General features: G+C 35.2%; 1 protein-coding gene and 1 non-coding gene across 3 annotated transcripts in view; one reads left to right on the top strand and one right to left on the bottom strand.

Moving 5' to 3' along the window:
* CCSER1 (coiled-coil serine rich protein 1) overlaps positions 1-24,438 on the bottom strand; it is a 733,000-nt gene that overhangs the window by 516,061 nt on the left and 192,501 nt on the right. The window lies entirely within an intron of this gene.
* On the top strand, positions 8,600-8,706 carry LOC150019274 (U6 spliceosomal RNA). Its single transcript, XR_016509383.1, has one exon. It is a non-coding gene; the product is annotated as a U6 spliceosomal RNA (small nuclear RNA).

Here is a 24,438-nt window from a genome sequence, read left to right as displayed (position 1 = left end):
TTATCTGCCATAAAGCTTCATTTTAAATATACAGTATTGTATGCTCATAGATTAAGAAAAATGCTTTATTGGTTTTGATTTGCTGATTTATATACACCCTTCATTATATTTTGTAGTAAGGAAATCCTGTAATCTTTCTTCATTCAGTCATCTTACCACAGAAGACTTTTAGTTGTCTACATGTGGTTTCAAGAATATCTGCTTTTTGTTTAAATTGTTACATGTAAAATTTGTAAAATAGACTGGATTATGTTATTTAAATTTACTTTACACTGGGCATAAAAAAAAAAAAACTAAATAAGTATTTAAACCCCTACCTCAAATAAATTGTTTAAAATACACACTAATATTGATTCCAAAGTAATTAAATTACTGACATCTTTATCTTCAGTTGTGATAAACTGAATAGAAAGTAGTCTTTCTATTGGAAACAGAATTGTAATTTTATAAAAGAAATGACGTGACACCATAAAAGTCCTAGAGGAAAACATAGGCAAGAAAATATCAGATATCTCACGTAACAATCTCTTCACGGATACATCTCCTAAAGCAAGAGAAATAAAGGAAAAAATAAATAAATGGGATTACATCAAACTGAAGAGTTTCTGCTCAGCAAAAGAAAACATCAGCAAGATGAAAAGGAAACCAACCATATGGGAAAACATATTTGCCAATGACATCACAGACAGGGGACTGATTTCCAAAATATATAAAGAGCTGATACGACTCAACATCAAGAAAACAAACAACCCAATTAAAAAATGGGCGAGGGACCTGAACAGACACTTCTCCGAAGAGGACATACAGAAGGTCCATAGACACATGAAAAAATGCTCAACATCATTAGCCATCAGGGAGATGCAAATAAAAACCACAATGAGATACCATTTTACCCCAGTCAGAATGGCCATCATCAACAAATCAACAAGCAACAAGTGCTGGCGAGGATGTGGAGAAACGGGAACCCTACTGCACTGTTGGTGGGAATGCAGACAGGTGCAGCCACTATGGAGAACAGTATGGAATTACCTCAAAAGATTAAAAATGGAACTGCCTTTTGAACCAGCGACTCCACTACTAGGATTATACCCGAAGAATCTTGAAACACCAATTCAAAAGAACTTATGCACTCCTATGTTCATTGCAGCACTGTTTACGATAGCTAAGTGCTGGAAACAACCTAAGTGCCCATCTGTAGATGAGTGGATCAAAAAACTGTGGTACACTTACACAATGGAATACTATGTAGCAGAAAGAAAGAAGGAACTCCTGCCATTTGCAACAACATGGATGGAACTGGAGAGAATTATGCTTAGTGAAATAAGCCAGGCAAAGAAAGAAAAATACCATATGATATCACCTAATACAGGAAACTAAAGAACAACACAAACAAAGGAACTAAATAGAACAAAGAGCAGAATAGCAGTCAATAGGGGGGAGGGGAGAGGGAGAGAAGGGGGATAAGTAAGGGAAGGGTTTAATTAAAGAGCCTATATGAAAGACTCATGGACATGGACAGTGGGGAGGGATATGATTGCGGGAGAGGGGGTGGGTTGGGTGGGGGAGAGAAATTGGGGGAAAAGGGGACAACTGTAATTGAAAAACCAAAATAAAAAAAAAAAAAGAAATGAATATTTTCAAAATTTCATTTTGACCTTTAAGAAATATTCTTTTTTATTTTTATTCTTCAATATAAACTCAAACTGAAGATCTCATTTTTTAACCATTAACTGTAATTTATTTTGTTTAATATTATACATCTTCATACTTAGTATGCACAAAATATTAATACTTCCCACATCATGAGTTAGCGCTTAGTAGCTAGTAACAGAGATATAATATAAAATAGAATTAGCTTACTATTTTAAAGATAAAAAATTATTTTAATGCTCTTTTAAAAATCTGTATACTGTTTAAGTTGATTTTTGGTATAAAAATACTTGGCTTAAATTTTACTCCATAGTTTATATTTTCACTAGCTAATAGATCAAATGTCATGTTTTTTAAACTGCCATTTTCTTCTGTATCCTAATAACAGAATACCATCTATTGTAGTGGTTCTCAACCTTTAATTTCAGTTGACAATTGATACAATCTTCAAATTTCTCTCACCAAAGACAGTAAACTTAATCCTTGGTTAAAAAGAGGATTGGGGTTTGTGTGAAAACTGCGAGTAGAGGGAAATGCGGTACTGCCTGAATTTGAAGGAAAGAGACATAATTCAAAAGGCTCACATTTTCTGTCCTCTCTCCACCATTTCCATCCAAAGGGGTCAATTTTATTATCTATTAAAAGGTAAAAATATAGTGTGACACGCAGAGATTATTTTGTTTCATATAAAAATCTTTACTTCTATGTTACAAGAGAAAAAGGCTTTATAAACCCAACTTATTAAACAAGATCACTTCCTACTTTTTCCCCCACTTGCTTTCCAACATGGAAACAAAGTTTATAAGCAGAAAACATTAAAATAACAACTGATAATTTTGAAAAGAAACAAACCAAAGTATACCTTTCAACAGTTTTTCAAGGGATTCCACAATGGTAAAATGTAACTTGGCCATCGATTTGATTTTATATTAAAAATATTATCTCTTTGTAGAATAAACATGTTTCTAAAAGAGTATTTTTCTACACCTTGGCTGGCAACACTAGACCACTACAGAAAAGCATGACTACAATAATGCTTGGGGAAACCCTGTAGAGGCAATTACATAAAAAAATAAAATTATAAAATATTTCAAGTTTTGTTTAATTTGACAACTTTCTTTTTTCACCTTTACTTGAAAATCTATGTTTGCCCCATTTTGAATTTATTCTTGTGGGTGGTATAAGATCATCTAGTTTCATTTTTCTGTATGTATGTGTCCAATTTCCCCAACACTATTTATTAAATAAACTATCTTTAGACCATTGTATGTGCTGACTTCCTCTGTGGTATATTAATTTACAGTAAACGTGTGGGCTTATATCTGGGTTCTCTATTCTGTTCCATTGATCTATGTGTTTGTTTTTATGCCAGTACCTTAAATGTTAGACCTGAAGTCATAAAAGTTATAGAAGAAAACATAGGCAGCAAAATCTTGGATGTTGCTCAGTGCAATATTTTTTGGATATATCTCTCCAGGCAAGGGAAACCAATAAATAAATCAATAAATTGAACTATATCAAACTAAAAAGCTTTTGCACAGCAAAGGAAATCATCAACAAAATAAAAACACAACTCACAGAATGGAGACCATATTCACTGATACATCTGATAGGGATTCATATCCAGAATAAAGAACTTCCAAAACTCAACACTAAAAAAATAAACGACACCATTAAAAAAATGGACAAAGGACTTGAATAGACACTTCTCCAAGGAGGACCTACAGAATGGCCAATAGACATATGAAAAGATGTTCAACATCACTAATCATCAGAGAAATGCAAATTAAACCACAATGAGGTATCATCTCACACCTGTCCAAATGGCCATCTTCAATAAATCAACAAACAACAAGTGCACTGTTGGTGGGAATGCAGAATGGTGCGGCCACTGTGGAAAGCAGTATGGTGATAACTCAAATAATTAAAAATGGATCTGCCTTTTGACCCAGCTGCCCCACTTCTGGGAATATATCTGAAGGAACCCAAAACACTAATTCAAAAGAACATAAGCACCCCTATGTCTGTTGCAGAATTATTTACAATCACCAAGATATGGAAGCAGCCCAACTGTCCATCCGTAGATGAGCGGAAAAAACCACTATGGGACATTTACACAATGGAATACTACCAGACTGTAAGAAAATAAAATCTTAACCTTTGCAACAGCATGGATTGACCTGGAGAACAGTATGCTAAGTGAAATAAGCCAGTCAGAGAAAGACAGGTACCATATGATTTCACTCATATGTGGAATTTAATGAACAGACTGAACTAACAAGGAAAACAGAGAAAGAATCATAAATGGAGAGCAGATGACAGCTGGGGGCTGGTGAGTTTAGAGGGTGGAGGGACTGAGTCAAAAGTAAAAAGGGCTCATGCACATGTGGTTATTGCTGGGGACAGAGATGGTATAAGGCAACGAAATGGTAATGGAAAAAAATGCAATAAAGATCAAAATTTAAAAGTCTATGTTTGCCAAATTACAGTTGGCTAGCCAAGTTGTGTTTGGGTTATCAGTTTTTGTTTTTGTCTTTTTATATAAAACTCTCAAAACATGAGTGCCCTGAAAGTCAGGAAGTGTAAAACAAGGAGAAATGCCCTCACAATCTGGCGTACTGTAAGACCACACTGAGATTGCTCAACGAGCACTTATGGAGTATCTATTATGTGACAGTTGTTAGTATCCCTTCAGGATTTGCAATACACACACAAAAACAAAAGTATTTTTAAAGACACAGTTTAAAAGACAAAATATATGCCTGTTCTTGGGGTTCTTAGTGTTTTTTTTTTTTTTTTTTTGAGAGATAATCAAATCAATTGATTACAGAATACCATAAAAAATGCTGGATTAGATATTGGCAAGACCTAAACTGGAAAACAAGGATTGAGACTATTTTAACTTTATGTTTCTTCACTCATAATCACTCTCAGCTTTGTCATGTGTTAGGTATACAATGTTAGGCAAGTTATTTAGCATTTTAGTATCTCTGATTCCTCATATGTAAAATAATGATAACAGAATTATTATTCAGATACCGAATTAATAGTTTGACTACATGGAATATGTACTTTTTCAATCTAAGTAACTAAAATCCAAATTGAGGTAATGCAAATGTATAAAAGTAAACAAAATGTTCATTAAAAAGAAAGAATCACCATATCGAGGTGACTATTTGACATACGGTATTATTTACTTACTTCCAAAACATCTTTTTTCAAAATGTTATCATTTTATAGTAAGGTTTTTTTTCTCACAATTAAACTTCTGCTAAGAACTGAGATATCTTACCAAGATATCTATTTATTAGGTTTTAAAATCAGATTATTCCCAAGAACTCCATATATGTTTTTGAGACACTTTATAGAAGGTTAATTGTTGGGATATGGTTTTTAATGGTAAGGGCAGGAAAATTTTTTCTTTCACACTAAAGTATTTTGAGCATCATAATGTAGGACTTATTTTCAATGAAGCTTTAGAAGCTGAGAAGCAAAAAATGTCTCTTTATTGCTAGTAAAGGAGCTGACTTGATAGTTTCGATAGGCCTGCCACATCCTATTAGTAAGACAAAAGCAGAAACATCTATCCTGCAATTAGTGATTAATTATTTTTGTGATGTACACCATATTTCCTCTAGTTAAAGCTTAATACTTGACCTATTAATCAATGAATATGTATTCTTTATCATGCCGTCCCTGGTGACCTTTTTCTACAAGTGAATATACCATTAAGAATGATGAAAACTAAAAATATTTCAGAGCTATGAACTTTAAATCCTGTAAATACCTATTGCCTCTTCTCTCAAGAGTACCTCTTTTCCAACATGCAACAGTTTTACTGTTCCAGTTTGGTTCCGCCACTAAATATTTCTGAATTATAACCACTTAGGTATTAGAAGAAAATAAGTCTCTCATAATTTATGTTTTAATTGAAAGGCTTACTTACTCTGTTACATAAGAAACCAAGTGTTTAAAAAAAAAACCCCTAATACTGACTTTACCAAGTGTTATACTGCCATCAAGTGGACGACAATAAGATTAACTGTACAAAATATTGAAGCCAAGTAGCTTTGATAGGTCGCATATACCTTATGTGAGGAACTATAATGAGAATACATAAAATAATTTTTAAAAGCACATGAGAGGTGATTGTTAAATATGTTTTATATATGTTTTAATATAACACTGAAGTTCTGCAATTACATAAATGTATTCTGCCATTAAGTAGCATGATAAAAAGGCAAAAATATAAAAATAAAAAACAATCCTTTGATCACTCACTATTGTTAGAAAAAGAGGAGAACTCAGCATTTTTATTAGACTCTTAAAATGTAATTTCATAACCTACTTGAATTTTCCAAATAGAATTGGTCAAAATGTTTTTGGCATGTCTATTTCTATATGAATTAATTTATTTAGACCAACTCACTTCATTTCTGCTTTAAATTCTATTAATTTTCAAAACTTTGTAATATCAAAAAAAATCTGAAAGTTATAGTGAAAATATCATAGATTCACTTATTTTTGTCTGGTATATTAGAAACTATTTAATTTCTCTTCTAAAATATTACCAGAAATTATTAAATATATAGATTTATATGGTATCTGTATTGAATAAATAGATAAGTTAATACTCAATCCAACAAAAACAAAGGTAGAAGCTAAATTTTGTTTCCCTGTGTGCTTTAAATGGATTATCTCAGTCAGTCCTCACTTCAGATCTATGAGGTTGGTAATATCATTCTCATTTAGTAGATAAAAGCACGGAGGCTTAGACATTTTAACTTGAATTCTTGTTTCTTCTTTTTCTTCTGGTTGAAAGTTTGGATCATCCTCATGCTCTAAATCATTGGTTTGAATCCTGGCTTCCTTCCCTTCTCTATTGGTTTCCTGTAGATTATTCTTTATTTCACTTAGTGTAACCTTCATTTCTTCCTTTGTTTTTTTTGTTTTGTTTTGTTTTTGTTTTTGTTTTTTTTGCCATACTAAAGGAGTTCTCTGAGCAAACTGACAGCCAGTATTTTACTCTACATCTTATAGGTTGGCTATCTCCATTTTCCTTAGGTCTTTTTCTAGGGTTTTGTTCTGTTTTCATTTGGGCCATATTTCTGTGTCTCCCAATTTAGCATCCTTCCTGTGTTTGTTTCTGTGTATTCAGTAGAGCTGCTTTTATTCCCTGTCTTCATAGCATGGTCTCTGTAGCAAAGGCACCTGTAAATTGTGTGGGGCAGAACCTAAGGTAATTGCCAGAGTGGGGAGACCTGCTTCAATGCTTTGTGGCTGTGTGGGGAAGGTTCGGCGAGAAGACAATGCTGCCACCTGGCTTCTGGCAGTTTGCTTGGTGCTTGCCTCATTTCCAGTCACTTCACCCCCTTCTCTTGTGTGACTGGCACCCTTCCAGCTGGTGCTCCAGTGGTGAATCCAGAGTGGATGGGTTTGTGTACATTCTAAGACCATGTTGGCCTTTTAAATGGCAAAAATGGGGCAGTTTCTTCTGCTGCCTCAACCCCCACTGGTTTTTACCGCCAGAGGTAACAGGGGTCTGTTTTCCTGGTGCTGGAACCCTGGACTGTGTGGCCTCGCCTGAGGCTGGCATTGCTCACTCCCATGGTATCCCTCCCATCCATTTTTCAACCACCTCTGCCACTGGCTTTCTGCACCACACTGCCCCTCCACCTGTCTCCATGACTCTGCCCCTACTACCCATCTGGATGAATGTGTCTTCTTTAAATCCTTGGTTGTCAGATATGCATACAGCTCGATTTTCTGATGGTTCTCGGTGTTACTAGTTTTGAGCTCTGGTTGTAAATCTTTGGTTGCACGAGGAAGCAAAGCATGTCTTCCTATGCCTCCATCTTGACCAGAAGTCAACAAATATTTTCTTTTTCTTCCCAAAGGGTAGTTGAACATAAACACTGACAAATGTATTTTGTTCTTTTTTTTTTCTCATTTTTAAGTACTTTCTGGTAGTTATTTTACTGTTATTATTACATGTGGAGTTCTATTTTATTTGTATGTACTCATGCTTATTTTATGTCTTTAAGCATGTAATATAATTTAAAATGTTTTCCATTTTCAAATTAAAAAAAAATAAGGCATTTGTTTTCTATTATTGCTTTATGTTTGCTTTCTCTGTGGAATTATTTTGGTGTAAACTGTGATAGAGGAGGGAAGAAACTTTAATTTTTTCTAGATGACTACCGAGACATCCCAAACTATTTACTAGATAATTTTTCTTTGCCCATTGATTACAAATGCCACCTTTATTATAACACTAAATATCTTTACATATTTAGACCTGGCTATTGAATTTTTATTTTTCCCAAATGATCTGAAGGACTATACATGCACCAGTACAAAACTTAATTTTTTTAGTGTTATAATATATTTTAATATTTATTAGAGTAGCATACCTTTTAATCACTACAGTTTTATATGTTTTAATATCTGATAGGAATAGTATGCTCTTAATTCTTTGAAAAGTTTCCTGGCTTATCTTATTTGCTCATTTTCTCCTAAGTGCTATAAAATATCTACTATAATTTTTTTTTAAATTTGGTTATTTATTAAAATGTAATTAATTTATAGATTAACTAGGGGAAAATTAACATCTTTATGAAACTGATTCTTTCTATCTGGGACTAAGGCATACTAGTCCACTTCTTCAAGATTATTTTTCTGTACCAATAAAAACTTTCAAAATTTTTCTTGAAACCGTTTTCTATATTTTATGTACAGTTGAAGTATTTTATTATTTTTGGTGCTATTTTATGAAGTACAGTAGCCCCTCTCTATATCACAGTTCACTTATTGTGGCCTCATTATATTGCAGGATTTTTAAAAAATATTATATTTAATAATTTGTCACAGATTTTTCACTATATCATAGAATTTTGGGACACTGTATACATATGTTGTTAAAGTTACATAGGTTTAAGAATGTAGAATAGTGCTTGCTTCGGCAGCACATATACTAAAATTGGAACGATACAGAGAAGATTAGCATGACACCTGCGCATGGATGACATGGAAACTCGTGAAGTGTTCCATATTTTTCAAGAAAATTATAGGGAACTTGCAAAGAACTACACCAGCATAAAAAAGGACATAGAAATTATTAACAAGAACCAGGAAGAAATGAAGAACACAATCTCTAAACTGAAAAACACAGTAGAATCAATCAAAAGCAGACTAAACAAAGCAGAGGATAGGATCAGTGAGCTAGAGGATAATGTAGAAAAAATTCCAAGACAATACAACAAAATAAAAAAAGATTGAAAAAGTATGAAGAAGATGTAAGGGAATTACAGGATAGCATGAGGAAACACAACATCAGAGTCATTGGAATTAAAGAGGGAGAAGAGGAATGAGGAATAAAAAAGCTGGTTAGGAGAAATAATGACAGAAAATTTTCCAAACCTGATGAGAGAAAAAGTTATGCAAGTTCAGGAAGCACAGAGAGTTCCAATGAAGAGGAACCCCCAAAAAACAAGTCCAAGGCACATCGTAATTAAAATGGCAACATTCCAAGACAAAGAGAGAATCCTGAAAGCAGCAAGAGAAAAACATCAAATAACATACAAGGAAGATCTAATAAGGCTATTATCCAATTTCTCAACAGAAACACTACAAGCCAGAAGGGAATGGTCAAAAATATTTCAAGCAATGAAAAACAAAGAACTACAACCAAGAATACTCTACCCAGCAATGCTCCCATTCAAAATGGAAGGTGAAATAAGGAGTTTCCCAGACAAAGGAAGACTAAAAGAATACATCTCCACCAAACCAGCATTGCAAGAGATGCTAAAGGGAATGTTTTAAGAAAAAAGAAAAAAAAAATGGAGAGGAAAATAGGTACAAAGGGAAATGAATAAATACATGTCAATAATAACCTTATATGTAAATAGATTAAATGCTCCAAATAAAAGACATAGGGTAACAGAATGGATAAGAAAACAGGACCCACATATTTGCTGTCAACAAAAAAAGCACATCAAAACAAAAGATTTATACAGACTGAATGTAAAGGGATGGAAAAAAGTATTCCAAGAAAACACACATGAAAAAAAAGCTGGGGTAGCAGTCCTCATATCAGACAAAACGGATTTCAAAGCAAGGGCAATAAAAAGAGACAAAGAAGAACATTTCATAATACTTAAGGGGACAATTCATCAAGAAGATATAACACTGACAAACATATATGCACCCAACATAGGAGTACCCAAACACATAAAGAAAATACTAGAAGACCAGAAGAAGGATATTAACAGCAACACACTCATAGTAGGGGACTTTAACACTCCATTATAAACAATAGACAGATCATCGAAGCAAACAAACACCAAGGATATACAGGCATTGAACAACACACTAAACCACATGGACTTAACTGATATATATAGAACTTTCCACCCCAAAGAAACAAAATATACATTCTTTTCAAATGCACATGGGACATTTTCAAAGATAGACCACATGATAGGACACAAAAAAAGCCTCAACAAATTCAAGAAAATTGAAATCATATCAAGCATCTTTGCAGAACACAATGCCTTGAAACTAAAAATAAACCTCAGAGAAAAAAATCAAAGACACCCAAACTCATGGAGAATGAATAACACGCTATTAAATAACGAATGGGTTAACAATGACATCAAAGAGAAAATCAAGAAATATCTTGAAATTAATGATAATGAACACGCAACAGCCCAAAACCTATGGGACACAGCAAAAGCAGTGCTAAGAGGGAAGTTCATAGCAACACAGGAATATCTGAAAAGGATAGAGAATCTCAAGTAAAAAATCTAACCCTAAAGCTACAAGAACTAGAACAACAACAACAAACAAAGCCTAGGGTAAGAAGAAGGAAGGAAATCATCAAGATCAGAGAAGAATCAAAGGACATAGAGACCAAACAAACAATTCAAAAAATCAATGAAACTAGGAGCTGGTTCTGTGAAAAATAAACAAAATCGACAAGCCTCTAGCCAGGCTCATCAAGAAAAAAAGAAGACTCAAATAAACAAAATTAGAAATGAAAGAGGAGAAATCATGACTGATATCACAGAAATACAAATGATTGTAAGAAATACTACAAACAACTGTATGGCAAGAAATTTGACAACCTAGTAGAAATGGACAGATTTCTAGAAACATATAACCTTCAAAACTGAATCAAGAAGAAGTACAAAGTCTCAACAGACCAATAACAAAGAAGGAAATTGAAACAGTAATCAAAAATCTCCCTGCACACAAAGCCCTGGACCGGATGGCTTCACAGGCAAATTTTACAAAACATTTAGGGAAGAACTAACTCCTACCCTCCTCAAACTATTCCAAAAAATACAAGAAGAGGGAAAAATCCCAAACTCTTTCTATGAAGCCAGTAGTACCCTAATTCCAAAACGAGGTCAAGACACAACAAAGAAAGAAAACTACAGGCCAATATCACTGATGAACATAGATGCTAAAATCCTCAATAAAATTTTGGCAAACAGGATCCAGCAACACATCAAAAAGATCATACACCACGATCGAGTGGGATTCATCCCAGGGATGCAAGGATGGTTTAATATTCGCAAATCAATAAATATAATACATCATCTAAACAAAATGAAAGACAAAAATCATGTGATCATATCAATAGATGCAGAAAAAGCATTTGATAAAGTACAACACCCATTTATGATAAAAACACTCAGCAAAATGGGAATAGAGGGAGCATACCTTAACATAATTAAGGCTATATATGAGAAGCCTGAAGCCAACATCATACTCAATGGACAAAAACTGAAAGCATTCCCCCTGAAATCAGGAACTAGACAAGGCTGTCCACTCTCCCTACTCCTATTCAACATAGTGTTGGAAGTCCTAGCCACAGCAATCAGACAAGAAAAAGAAATAAAAGGCATCAAAATTGAGAAAGAAGATGTAAAGCTATCATTATATGCAGATGACATGATAGTATACCTAGAAAACCCTATAAACTCCACTAAAAGACTACTCAATATAATAAGTGAATTTGGCAGAATCGCAGGGTACAAAATAAATATACAGAAATCTAAGGCATTTCTGTACACCAACAATAAAATATCAGAGACAGAGACAAAAAAGAAAATACCATTTACTATAGCAACAGGAAAAATAAAGTACCTAGGAGTAAACTTAACCAAAAAGATAAAAGACCTGTACTCTGAAAATTACATAACATTGAAGAAAGAAATTAAGGAAGATACAAATAAAAGGAAGCAAATACCATGTTCTTGAATGGGAAGAATCAACATCATCAAAATGGCCATACTACCCAAAGCAATTTACAGATTCAATGCAATCCCTATTAAAATACCAATGACATAGTTCACTGACCTAGAACAAATACTCCATAAATTCACATGGAACCAAAAAAGACCCAAATAGCAAAAGCAATCTTGAGATGGAAGAACACAGCAGGAGGAATCACAACACCAGATATCAAACAATACTACAAAGCCACTGTAATCAAAACAGCCTGGTACTGGCATAAGAACAGACATATAGATCAGTGGACCAGAATAGAGAGTCCAGAAATAAACCCAGGCCTCTATGGTCAGCTAATATTTGATAAAGGGGAAGGAACATAAAATGGAGAAGAGCCTCTTTAACAAATGGTGCTGGGAGAACTGGATAGGGACCTGCAAAAAATGAAACTAGACCACCAACTTACACCACACACGAGAATAAACTCAAGATGGATCAAAGACTTAAATGTAAGCCGTGACACCATAAAAGTCCTAGAGGAAAACATAGGCAAGAAAATATCAGATATCTCACGTAACAATCTCTTCACGGATACATCTCCTAAAGCAAGAGAAATAAAGGAAAAAATAAATAAATGGGATTACATCAAACTAAAGAGTTTCTGCTCAGCAAAAGAAAACATCAGCAAGATGAAAAGGAAACCAACCACATGGGAAAACATATTTGCCAATGACATCACAGACAGGGGACTGATTTCCAAAATGTATAAAGAGCTGATACGACTCAACATCAAGAAAACAAACAACCCAATTAAAAAATGGGCGAGGGACCTGAACAGACACTTCTCCGAAGAGGACATACAGAAGGTCCATAGACACATGAAAAAATGCTCAACATCATTAGCCATCAGGGAGATGCAAATAAAAACCACAATGAGATACCATTTTACCCCAGTCAGAATGGCCATCATCAACAAATCAACAAGCAACAAGTGCTGGCGAGGATGTGGAGAAACGGGAACCCTACTGCACTGTTGGTGGGAATGCAGACAGGTGCAGCCACTATGGAGAACAGTATGGAATTACCTCAAAAGATTAAAAATGGAACTGCCTTTTGAACCAGCGACTCCACTACTAGGATTATACCTGAAGAATCTTGAAACACCAATTCAAAAGAACTTATGCACCCCTATGTTCATTGCAGCACTGTTTACAATAGCTAAGTGCTGGAAACAACCTAAGTGCCTATCTGTAGATGAGTAGATCAAAAAACTGTGGTACATTTACACAATGGAATACTATGTAGCAGAAAGAAAGAAGGAACTCCTGCCATTTGCAACAACATGGATGGAACTAGAGAGAATTATGCTTAGTGAAATAAGCCAGGCAAAGAAAGAAAAATACCATATGATATCACCTAATACAGGAAACTAAAGAACAACACAAACAAACGAACTAAATAGGCAAAGACTAGAATAGTAGTCAGTAGGGGGGAGGGGGGAGGGAGAGAATGGGGAGAAGAAAGGGAAGGGTTTAGTCAAAGAACCCGTATAAATGACTCATGGACATGGACAACGGGGAGGGATATGATTGCGGGAGAGGTGGTGGGTTGGGTGGGGGAGAGAAATTAGGGGAAAGGGGGACAACTGTAATTGAAAAACCAAAATAAAAATAAATAAATAAATAAAATAAAAAATAAAAAAAGAACAAAAATTTGTGTTATAAGGTATATACATTTAGAAGGATTAGCATCAGCATCCCAGTTTTTTAAAGATACTCTTTGCTTAGCACTTGCCACTAAAAATTGATAGATGTTTCTTAAAATGTTTCAATTCCAAACATTAAAACTAAAAACAAAAACAAAAAAAAACAGCCTATAGAATCTACACAGTTTAGAAGACAACCTGATCTCTTTATGTTACTTCCATTTAAACACTTTGTCAATAACATGGCAATCAATGATTTTAACATTTATGGGTCTGCCATTCGTTTCTACACATATAGTTCTGTTAACTGTACTTTTTAAAGGCCAGCTTGCATGTAAACACATTTTAAATGTAACTATCATTCTTAAAATCATATTTAATAATGATGTCATATAATAGTGCCAAAGTCTTTGATTAGAGAGAAGAGGATTTTAATTTTTCTTCTTTTTTTCTCTCTTCATCTTTAGCAGATGAACAGACTATTAGGAATGGAAATCATGGATTTCCTGACTGGAGTTTGTGAAATAAACATTATGTGGAAATTGAAATTTTAAATATTTAATATTTTATATATACAGGAAGAAAGTGACCTCGATTAAATATAAGTTCTGCAAAAATAAATTAGTATATCTTACACACACAAATTCTCTTTTGAAGTTACCCTTTTGTTCTTATTTGGTTATATCTATTAGAATGTAATACATACACACATTCTTTAAATGTTTATTGAGCCCTTATTATGCACAATTTACTGTGTTTTGCATGAGAGCAGATGGATAAATAAAATAGTGTCTACATTCATGCTGTACTGAGAAGCCAGTAAAAAAAATGAACATTATACACATAAATGAAAATAAGCATGATAATAACTATAAAAAGAATGTGTTTTAGAACACAGTACCATGGGAGAAGGTCCTTCAGTTATCTCTTGAAATGTGATATGAAACAGACAAACTGTTTATATATCAAGAGTACTTTAAGCAGAAGAATAAATAAATGCAAACAAAATGAAATTAATTTGACTTCATATGATTTGGTTGGGTATCATTTCATGTGTCGTAAAGGGGAACACAGTTAGAGGTGAGGATGAAGTATAGGCAACCATAAGGTCCAAAAGGGTCTAATAAACAATTGGGATTTTAATTTGACTGGTTTTAAATAATAGAAAATCAATATAACATCCTCTGTCTTAAAAAAAAACTCTCTATATGAGAATATATTAGAGAAGATCAAAATTAAAGAATAGAGTCTAGTTTGAAGGTCATTGCAGTTACCTAGGTGGTAAGTAATAGGTAATAATTACTTAATTCATTATCTGAATTCAGGTAATGAGAGTGAGAATGGAAAGAAGACAGTATGAAGTGTTAACTAAGAATCTGTATCACCCTGGCTGGACTGAACATCGGCCTGCGAGCTAAGTGTCGCTGGTTCGATTTCCAGTCAGGGCACGTGACTAGGTTGCACGTCAGGTCCCCAGTTGGGGCACGAGTGAGAGGCAACCACACAGTGATGTTTCTCTCCCTCTTTCTCCTTTCCCCCTCTCTAAAAATAAATAAATAAATAAACATATAAATAAATTTTTTAAAAGAATCTGTATTAATACTTAAAAGGTATGAAAAATGATTTCATTAGTGAGCTGATATGGCCCTCAAGAAGAAAGGAGAAAAGATTGCAAGATAATAAGAATAGTCCACTTTAAACATATTAACAGTGACGTGTGTGGGTCATACAGTTAAAAGGTTGATCTGAAGATAAAGGTTTATTGTCATCACTAAAAGATGAATGAACTAAATAATTCAGAGAAAATGCTTTGAAAAAGAACATAAGTGCCCATAACAAATACCTGAGAAACATCGATACTTTTTAAAAAGTCATTAGCAAAAGTAACTGAGAAGAAATGAGCAAGAGAATAAAAAAGAGAAAGAATGCAGTGGTTTGAAAGCCAGAAAAGTTGTTTTAAGAATAAGGAAATACTGCAATGAACAAAGTGGTGCATATATCTTTGCAAATAATGGTTTTAAATTTTCTAGGTACTAGGTAGACATCAAAAAAAGGGGTTGCTGAGTCATATTGTAACTCTATTCTTAATTTTTTGAGGAGCCTCCATACTGTTTTTCATAGCAGCTGTACCAGTTTACATTCCCATCAGCAGTGAATGAGGATTCCTTTTTCTCCATGGTAGCCAAGACACAAACAACTGAAGTGTTCTTCCACAGGTGATTGGGTAAAGATGTGAAGCATATATACAATGGAATACTACTCAACCATAAGAAAATATAAAACACTGTCATTTGCAACATGGGTGGATTTTCAGAATATCATGCTAAGCAAAATAAGTCAGGCAGAGAAAGTCAAGAACCATATGACTTCACTCATATGTGGGAACAAAACTAAAAGCAACAAATGAAGGAATAAGAAAAACAAAAAAATCACAGACACAGACAACATTATGTTGGTCACCAGAGGGATGGGGGGTTGTGGGGATAGTAAAGGGTAAAGGGGACAAATATATCGTGATAGAAGATGATTTGACTTTGGGTGGTAAACACACAATGCAATATACAGGGGATGAATCACAGAATTGTAACTTGAAACTTATATAATTTTATTAATCAATGTCACCCATTCAATGTAATGTTTAAAGAAAAAAATAAGGGAATAATCGATAATATAAAATAAGAGAAAGAAGAATGATAAAGTCCACCAACAGTGACAATGAAGAAACTAGGGGCATCTTTAGCAAAAGCAGTTCCTACAATGTGCTGCAGTCTGTTGAAAACGTACTAGATGGTAAGAAAGTAAAAGTTTTCGAAGTGATTGGCTATGAAATTGAGAAGTAAGGTGGCAGAAGGACAGTCACCAGTGTTCTCTGTTCACCTATAAATAAGATTCTTGACTAATTAACTTCCCTTCAAGACTAGAGTGAAAGAAATAATGCTAAATGGAACTATATATAGATTTATATGTGAGAAATAATGGGCAGACTGCCTGAGTTCAACTCCCATAGTCTCCATTTTCTCTGTGGAAATAAAAACAAGTTTACCTCCTGAGAAAGGAGGGTGGGGTAGGGGTGACGGTAGTCAATGATTAAGACTTATAGTAAAATATGGAGAGCAAGATGATGAGAGCCATGTGAAGGCACTGGCCAGCTGGTGATAAGATCACAAGTGTGGAGGTCTCATGCATGCCCTGGTATCAATTCATTCTGTTTCCACAACATATTAAATTCCCAGCTCTAATGTATCTTTATTGGTCTAAAGAAAGTAGAAAATAAACCGGTTTTCTTGGTACACTTCCCTCTTTCACCTCTCATCTTAAATTCAAATCGTACACAATGTCTGCATTTAAAACAAAATAATTTGTTACTTTTTTAGTAAGTATCTGGAACTGAAGATGAACTAGAACTTTTAGTCTTCAAGGGAGAGGTGACCATAAGAAAACAAGATCAGTGCCCACTGATTGTTATTCTTTCAAATCCTTAGGTTCTACAATTATATGCATTAATTGATACAGAAGTGTTTTTTAAGTATATTTTATTGATTATGTTGTTACAGTTGTTCAAATTTTTCCCCTTTGCTCCCCTCTTCCCAGTACACCCCTTCCCTCCAGCAATCCCACCCTCACTTAGTTCATGTCCATAGGTAGTGCATATATGTTCTTTGGCTTCTCCCTTTCCTATACTATTCTTAACTTCCCCCTGTCTATTTGGTACCAACCAATTATGATTCTTAATCCCTGCACCATATCCGCATTTCTCTCCCTTTCCCCTCCCAGCTGATAACCCTCCAAATGATCCCCATACCTTTGATCCTGTTCCTATTTAGCTTGTTTATGTTTTTATTTTTTAGATTCAGTTGTTGATAGTTGTGAGTTTGTTGTCATTTTAGTGTTCATAATTTTGATCTTTTTCTTAAGTAAGTCCCTTTAACATTTCATATAATAATAGCTTTGTGATGATGAGCTCCTTTAGCTTTACCTTGTCTGGGGAGCACTTTAACTGCCCTTCCATTCTAAATGATAGCTTTGATGGATAGAGTAATCTTGGTTGTAAGTCATTGCTTTTCATCACCTTGAATACTTCTTACCAGTCCCTTCTTGCCCACAAAGTTTCTTTTGTGAAATCAGCTAATAGTCTTATAGGCACCCCTTTGTAGGTAACACTCTGCTTTTCTCTTGCTACTTTTAAGATTCTCTCTTTATCTTTAGCATTTTAATTATGATGTGTCTTGATGTGGTCCATTTTGGTTCTAGTTTGTTTGGGACTCTCTGTGCTTGTTGGACTTATATGTCCATTCCTTTGCCAAATATGGAGAGTTTTCCTTCATTATTTTCTCATATAAGTTTTCAATTTCTTGCTCTTCCTCTTCTCTTTCTGGCACCCCTTTGGTGTGGATGTAGGCACGTTTAAAATTGTCCCAGAGGTTCCTATGCCTCTCTTCATTTTTTTTTTTCAATTCTCATTTCCTCATTCTGTACTGGTTGACTGTTGTTTTCCTCCTTATGTTCCAAACCATTGATTTGAGCCCTTGTTTCCTTCCCATCACCATTGGTTTTGTGTGGATTTTACTTTGTTTCATTTAGCATAGCCTTCACTTCTTCCCTTATGCATCTGCCATACTTAAGCATATCTGTCAAGCCTGTGAACACCTTTATCAGTAGTGTTTTGAACTCTGCATCTGTTCAGTTGTCTATCTCCTCATTTGTTAGGTTGGTTATCTCCTTGTCGCTTAGTTTTCCCACTGGAACCTTGATCTGTTCCCCCTTTTGGGCCATACTTCTCTGTCTCCTCTTCTTGACAGGCTCCTGTATTTGTTTGCCTCTGTGTCTTAGGCAGAGCTGTTGCTCCTGTTACATTGTAAGGGGCAGAGCCTTAGGTTTTCTCATCAGTAGAGGGTGACCTGTTTCACCACGTTGTGGCACTGTATGTGGGGGAGGGGTCCGAGAGGGAACAATGTCACTTGCTCAGCACTTGCCCCTTTTCCAAGCACTTCCCCCACTTCCGTACAGGACTGGCACCCCTCTAGCTGTTGCCCTGGCCATTGTTCCCAGAGTGGGTGGGTCTGTGGATGTTCTGGGATGGTGAGGGCCCTTTAAACAAGAGGACTCTGCTGAGAGACTGGCAGTGTCTGCCTCTGCCCCAACCCCCACTGGTTTGCACAGTCAGAAGCAATGAGGCTTTATTTTCCCCAGCACTGGGACTGTAAGCTGCATGGTCTGGTGTGGTGCTGGAAGTGCTCCCCAGGTGTCCCTCCTAACTTTTAAAAATATGTGACTGTGCTTTCCAGCAGCCTGAGGCTGCCACTGCTCCTGCCACCACCACTGCTTCTGCCACCACATCGTGTCTTCTCCACCCCGGTTCCACCTCTCCTACCTGTCTGAATGAGTATTTCTTCCTTATATTTTTGTTTGTTGGACTTCCATGCAGCTCGATTTTCTGAAAGTTCTGGCTGTCTCTAGTTTTGAGTTGGTTGTATTCCTTCTTAGTTGTGGAGGGAGATGCAGCGTGTCTGTCTAGGCCCCAATCTTAGCTGGAAGTCCATTACAGAAGTGTTTTATTGCTGTATCTATGCATATAAGGTAAGGACTCCATAATAAAATATGCTACAAGACACTAAGTTCTCTCAAATTTATTATTTCTCATTGTCATTTAATTTCCACAATTAAAGCAGATTCAGGTCAAATAAATTATTCTCAAATAAAATAATGTGTATTTAATTTATTTGGTGTAATAATAAATCAGGGTCAGTCTAAATAAGAAAACAGACAAAAAAAAAAAAAAACCAAACAAACCTGAATTCATTGTCCAGTGTAATGCTCATGCTAACGAGTTAAAGCCTCTTTATCCACTGACCATCAAATATAATGCAGAAAAATGTTAATACTTTGGTAAAGAAAGTTATAGAAAATTGGCTATTTTATTTAACTCACTTGAACTGGTAAATAAAAATGTAATAACAAATAGAATATTTGAAGTCATTGGGGTCGTGAGAAAATTAATTTTTAGTTCTCTTAATAATTTCACCAAAACAATATTATACTAGAAAATATTTCTTTTATATTTATAGCCTCCAAAGAATCATAAATTTACTTGTGAATTTATATTAAGTATCATAATTTGATTTATTTATTTTCTAAACCTTGTCAAGTTAATGTTAAAGATAAATACTAATGAGATATTTTTCATCCAGGAAGAAGTTAATTAAACTCTTACAAGATCTCAAAGCTAAGCACTTTATCAAGTAACATTTTCACTGACATCATTTCAAAAATGCAAGAGTAAGGATATTGTTTTAAAATTTTTCATGTGAGAAAACAGATATTTCAGCTTTTAAATGTAGTGATTTTCAAAAATATCATAAAATTTCAATCCTATAATGACAGCAATGGTTGTAAAAATTATATTATATTTGAAAAACACACTATTCCTCCTGCATTATATTGTAACTACAATAAAAACCCATTACTGATATTCAAATCTTAAGCACCTTTCAAGTCATATGTGAAAATGTGTATATTATACATATAGGGTAGGACAAAAGTAGGTTTAAAATAGTCTATATGCAAAATAATACAATAATTAATAAATAATAATATTGAATACAGATAAACTCCTGTGTTCACATGCTCATAACTGTAAACTTACTTTTGCCCCACCTTGTATATTGTAAATTTGTTCATTACTTCATTGTTATTAAACATATCCAATTGTTTGGTTAAATTTTTAATGCCTCAGCCTGGTACCTTATTCCAAGATGAATCAATGATTCATTTTGAGAAATGTCACTGGGCTCTGAAATGGATGAATAACTACAATTAACAATGAAATTTCAAATTAATAGAAAGTGTACTCCATATGATATTAGTATTTCCAAGACTTGCGTAAATCTTACGGGAATGGTTAGAAATAAAAAAGGGAAAAAAATTATTTAATCCCTTGAAATTGCCAAGTTGTAAAGCACAGAAAAGTTGACATGTCAAATTAACTGAATTACCAAGTCTAAAATTACAAATTATGCAATATGCACAATAGCTGATTCAACTGTTTCTATTTTTTTTCATAGCTTTAGACTACTGTTATTATAATTTGCTCTGAATCCATAAAGTGTGCCAAATGTCTGATTTCTAAATGTCTTAAACTACCACAAATTCACAAATGAAATTCAATTTGACAGAAATAATTGCAGTAAGTTTTCTCTGAGGACCTTTTTAAAAAGAAAAAAAAAAAGTTTTTCCTTATACAAGAAATTTACTGTGAAGGAACAGAGCATTCATTTCCTCTTCTTTTGAATGCTTGAGGATAATTGTAACTCAATGTTTCAGAATAAACAAATATAGTGGGAGCCTTACAATTATGCATTAGTATGCATATTTTAATATAAAAATGTGCTTGTACCACTTGAAGTAATTCTCCTTTTCTGTGGCCAAGGGAGAAATTAATACATACTTTGATGATTAAGAAAGCCTGTTTTAGCAAATTCTTATGCCAGTGGCATAAAAGCATCTAAAGTGCAAGTGTGTGTTGGGGGGGATAGGTAATAACACTGGAAAACACAATTTTCAGTGAGTTAGATCTGACACTTGTTTTTGACTGACTTTTGGCATCTGAATGCAAAAATGACCCCAGTCTTCTCTATCACGTCAACTTTTTAAGGTACAGTATACCCTCCCTTTGTCCCCCAAATCATACAAAATGTACATACAAAGGAAAATGAAGAAAAAATTACCTGCATATACTGTTTTTTTAGTTATTTTATTTATACAAAGGCTATATATTGTTACTGTAAGTCAAATTGTGTACAAGTAGTAAAGTTCTGCTATCAAAACATACATATTAAGGTAAAAATTTATGCTTATAGCTTTTCCTAGAGTGTTCAATCTGTGGACAATCTCACCTGATGCTCCAACAATAGTCAGCCATCATATGTACGTCCCATCTACCCTGATACATTCCTCCGTCACCTTAAAATCTTGGTGGAATCGTTCACCTTGCTCATCACTGACTGCACCAAGATTTTTTTGGAAGTCAGCAAGATGGCTATGCAGAAAATGCACCTTGGTGCTTCATGAGACCCAGTTTTATGTGCAGAGGTGGGAATATAATGTTCTTTCTGTCAACAAGTGGCTCATGTAGAATGTTTGGATCACCAGGTTTGATGTCAGATCTTGGAGGCCAATTCAACTCCATCTAATGCTTCTCACAAGCTCTGCTATCCCACTTACACAGAAAACAGGAATCCTTGGTGTATCCATGCTGCTGATCAAGAAGGAAGCAGGCCATTTGAAGGTCAACACAGATGATCCAATTGTGCTTGTGATATAGCAACAGATCAATGACTCTCTTTACATCTTCATATTCTTCACAAAGACAAACTGAATGGTCAATTGGGACTGCACCAAATAAAATTTATACTGTGAATAAGGACACACTTCAAGCTCTGCTTTGAGCTATCAATGAACAGTCACCATTCAGTTGTGTTCTAGATTGGAATTTCCAATTCCTCCATTAAACCATGTATGCTATGGCAGTACGTAAAGCCACTGTCACTTTAAAAGTGCAGAAATGCACTTTCTCTTGATCAAAAGTAGGATACATTTGCTCCTTTTTTAAGCAAATTTTTCTTGTGCAGTATTGATGCTAGGAGTTCTGAAGCCTTTTTGGATTGTCCCAAATCTTGTGCCAAATCATTCAGCTCATGCTGATCAAATCCCTTATGAACTGAGTCATCTTCAATTTCAAAATCTTCATCATTGCTGTCACTTAGTTCTTCACCATACTACTGTTTTTTGAAAGAGGGTAGTTCAATGAAAACTGGCACTGGGATTTCAGCTGAATGAGGCACTGGGCGTATAGCTGATAATAGACAAGGATACTCTATTTTACATTTATTTTTCTTGTTCTATCCAGATGTTTTCACTATACAAAAGTAATAGTCACTTGAATGATCTCTGGGCTCCTGCCAAACCACAGCTATACCAAATGGCAATTTATCATGTGTTCCCTTTGTCCACATCCATAAATGCTCAACACACTGCACACCTTGTGAGGGGCCTAAGACTTATCTTGATCACCAAGTTTTACTTTAAAATATGCAAAATAGGCTTGCCTGACAAATGCTCTGATGTTTGTCCTTTGACTGTGAATGGTGAAACTGCCACAAATATAACAAAACGAATCAGGGTTGTTTAGGCACTTATGATGAAAAATAGCAGAGGCAGACATGCTCTGAAGGAAAGGATATAAGTACGTATGTAAATAAAAAAATTTGACTTCTGGCCAAGATGGAGGCATAGACTGACACACTCCATCTCCCTCCACAACTAAGGAGTACAACTATGCAAAACCAGAAATAACCAGAAGTTCCAGGAAATAAGTGGAAGTCCAACATATGAAGTTATAAAAAAGTGGTGCTCATCCAGATGGGTAGGAGAGGAGAAGCCGGGGCGGAGAGGTCAAGCTGTGCTGGTGGTGGCAGCTGTGGTGACAGTGGAAGGATGGTAGTAAGCACAAACACTTGTATTTAAGGGGAGGCAAGAAGCACCTGGGGAACACCCCCGGCTGCAGACCAGACCCATCAGGCTATTCCAATGCCTGGGAAGGCAGACTCCCCATTGCCTTGGACTGTGAAGCCCAGAGTAGGTGGGGATGGAGGAGGAGCCTCCTGGTCTTTCAGCGGAGAGTGAACAGCAGGAATTCATCTTGGACCCCCACTCCCACAGAAAATGCCACAGCATGGTGAGAAGGGTCTCCCAATTGTGATGAGTACATGGGGCTCTACCCCCTGTAGTGTAGGAGGTGTAACAGCCCCACCCAGTAAGCAAAGGTAAACACAAAACTGTCAGGATGGCACAGATCATGATAGAGATCCAGTGATGCATCTGACCAGACAGCAAATGCCTAATCTAATGAAGCAGCAGATAGGAAATCTTTCTGAGGCACAATTCAGAGCTTTGGTTTTAAAAATGCTTAGAACTAACAACAGATCTTAAACAAGACAAGGAAGGAATGAAGGCTAGTCCTGCTGAAATGAACAAAAACACATATAAAACTAGTGGTGAGGGAAAGAACACCAGGGATCAAATCAACAAATCGGAACATAGGGAAGAAACAAACAGTCAACCAGCGCAGAAAGAGGAAACAAAAAGTAAGGAAAGTGAGGAGAGGCTCAGAAACCTATGGGACAGCTATAAGTGAGCCAACATCCAAATCATAGGGTTGCCAGAAGGTGAAGAAAAAGAACTAGAAATTGAAAAATTATGTGAAAAAATAATGAAGCGGAACGTTCCTAACTTGGGGAAGGAAATAGACTTACAGGTCCTGGAAGCACAGAGAGTTCCAAATAAACTGGACCCAGGGAGAACCACATCAAGACACATTATAATCAAAATGTCAAAAATTAAGGATAAAGAGAGAATCTTAAAAGCAGCAAGAGAGAAGAAGAAAATTATGTACAAAGGAGTCCCAATAAGACTCTCAGCTGATTTCTCAAAAGAAACTCTCCAGGTAAGAAGGGACTCCCAAGAAATATTCAAAGTAATGAAAAGCAAAAACCTACAGCCATGATTACTCTATCTAGTGAAGCTGTCATTCAGAATAGAAGGGCAGAGAAAGTGCTTCCAGGACAAAGTAAAACTGAAGGAGTTCATCAGATCCAAACCGCTGTTATATGAAATGTTAAAGGGACTTATTTAGGAGAAAGAGGATCAAAACTGTGAACATTAAAATGATAACTGTATCACAACAACCAACAACAGAAGCTAGGGAACCAAAACAAAGCCAAACTAAGTAGGCAACAAGAGTGGAAAAAGAATTATAGGTATGAGGAACATATTGGGGGGAGGTCAGCAGG

This window comes from Furipterus horrens, unplaced genomic scaffold (assembly GCF_987537825.1).
Source record: "Furipterus horrens unplaced genomic scaffold, mFurHor1.1.pri manual_scaffold_2, whole genome shotgun sequence".
NCBI classification, from domain to species: domain Eukaryota; kingdom Metazoa; phylum Chordata; class Mammalia; order Chiroptera; family Furipteridae; genus Furipterus; species Furipterus horrens.
Note: the sequence above shows the minus strand (reverse complement) of the source record. Positions and strands in the feature narration are given on the sequence as shown.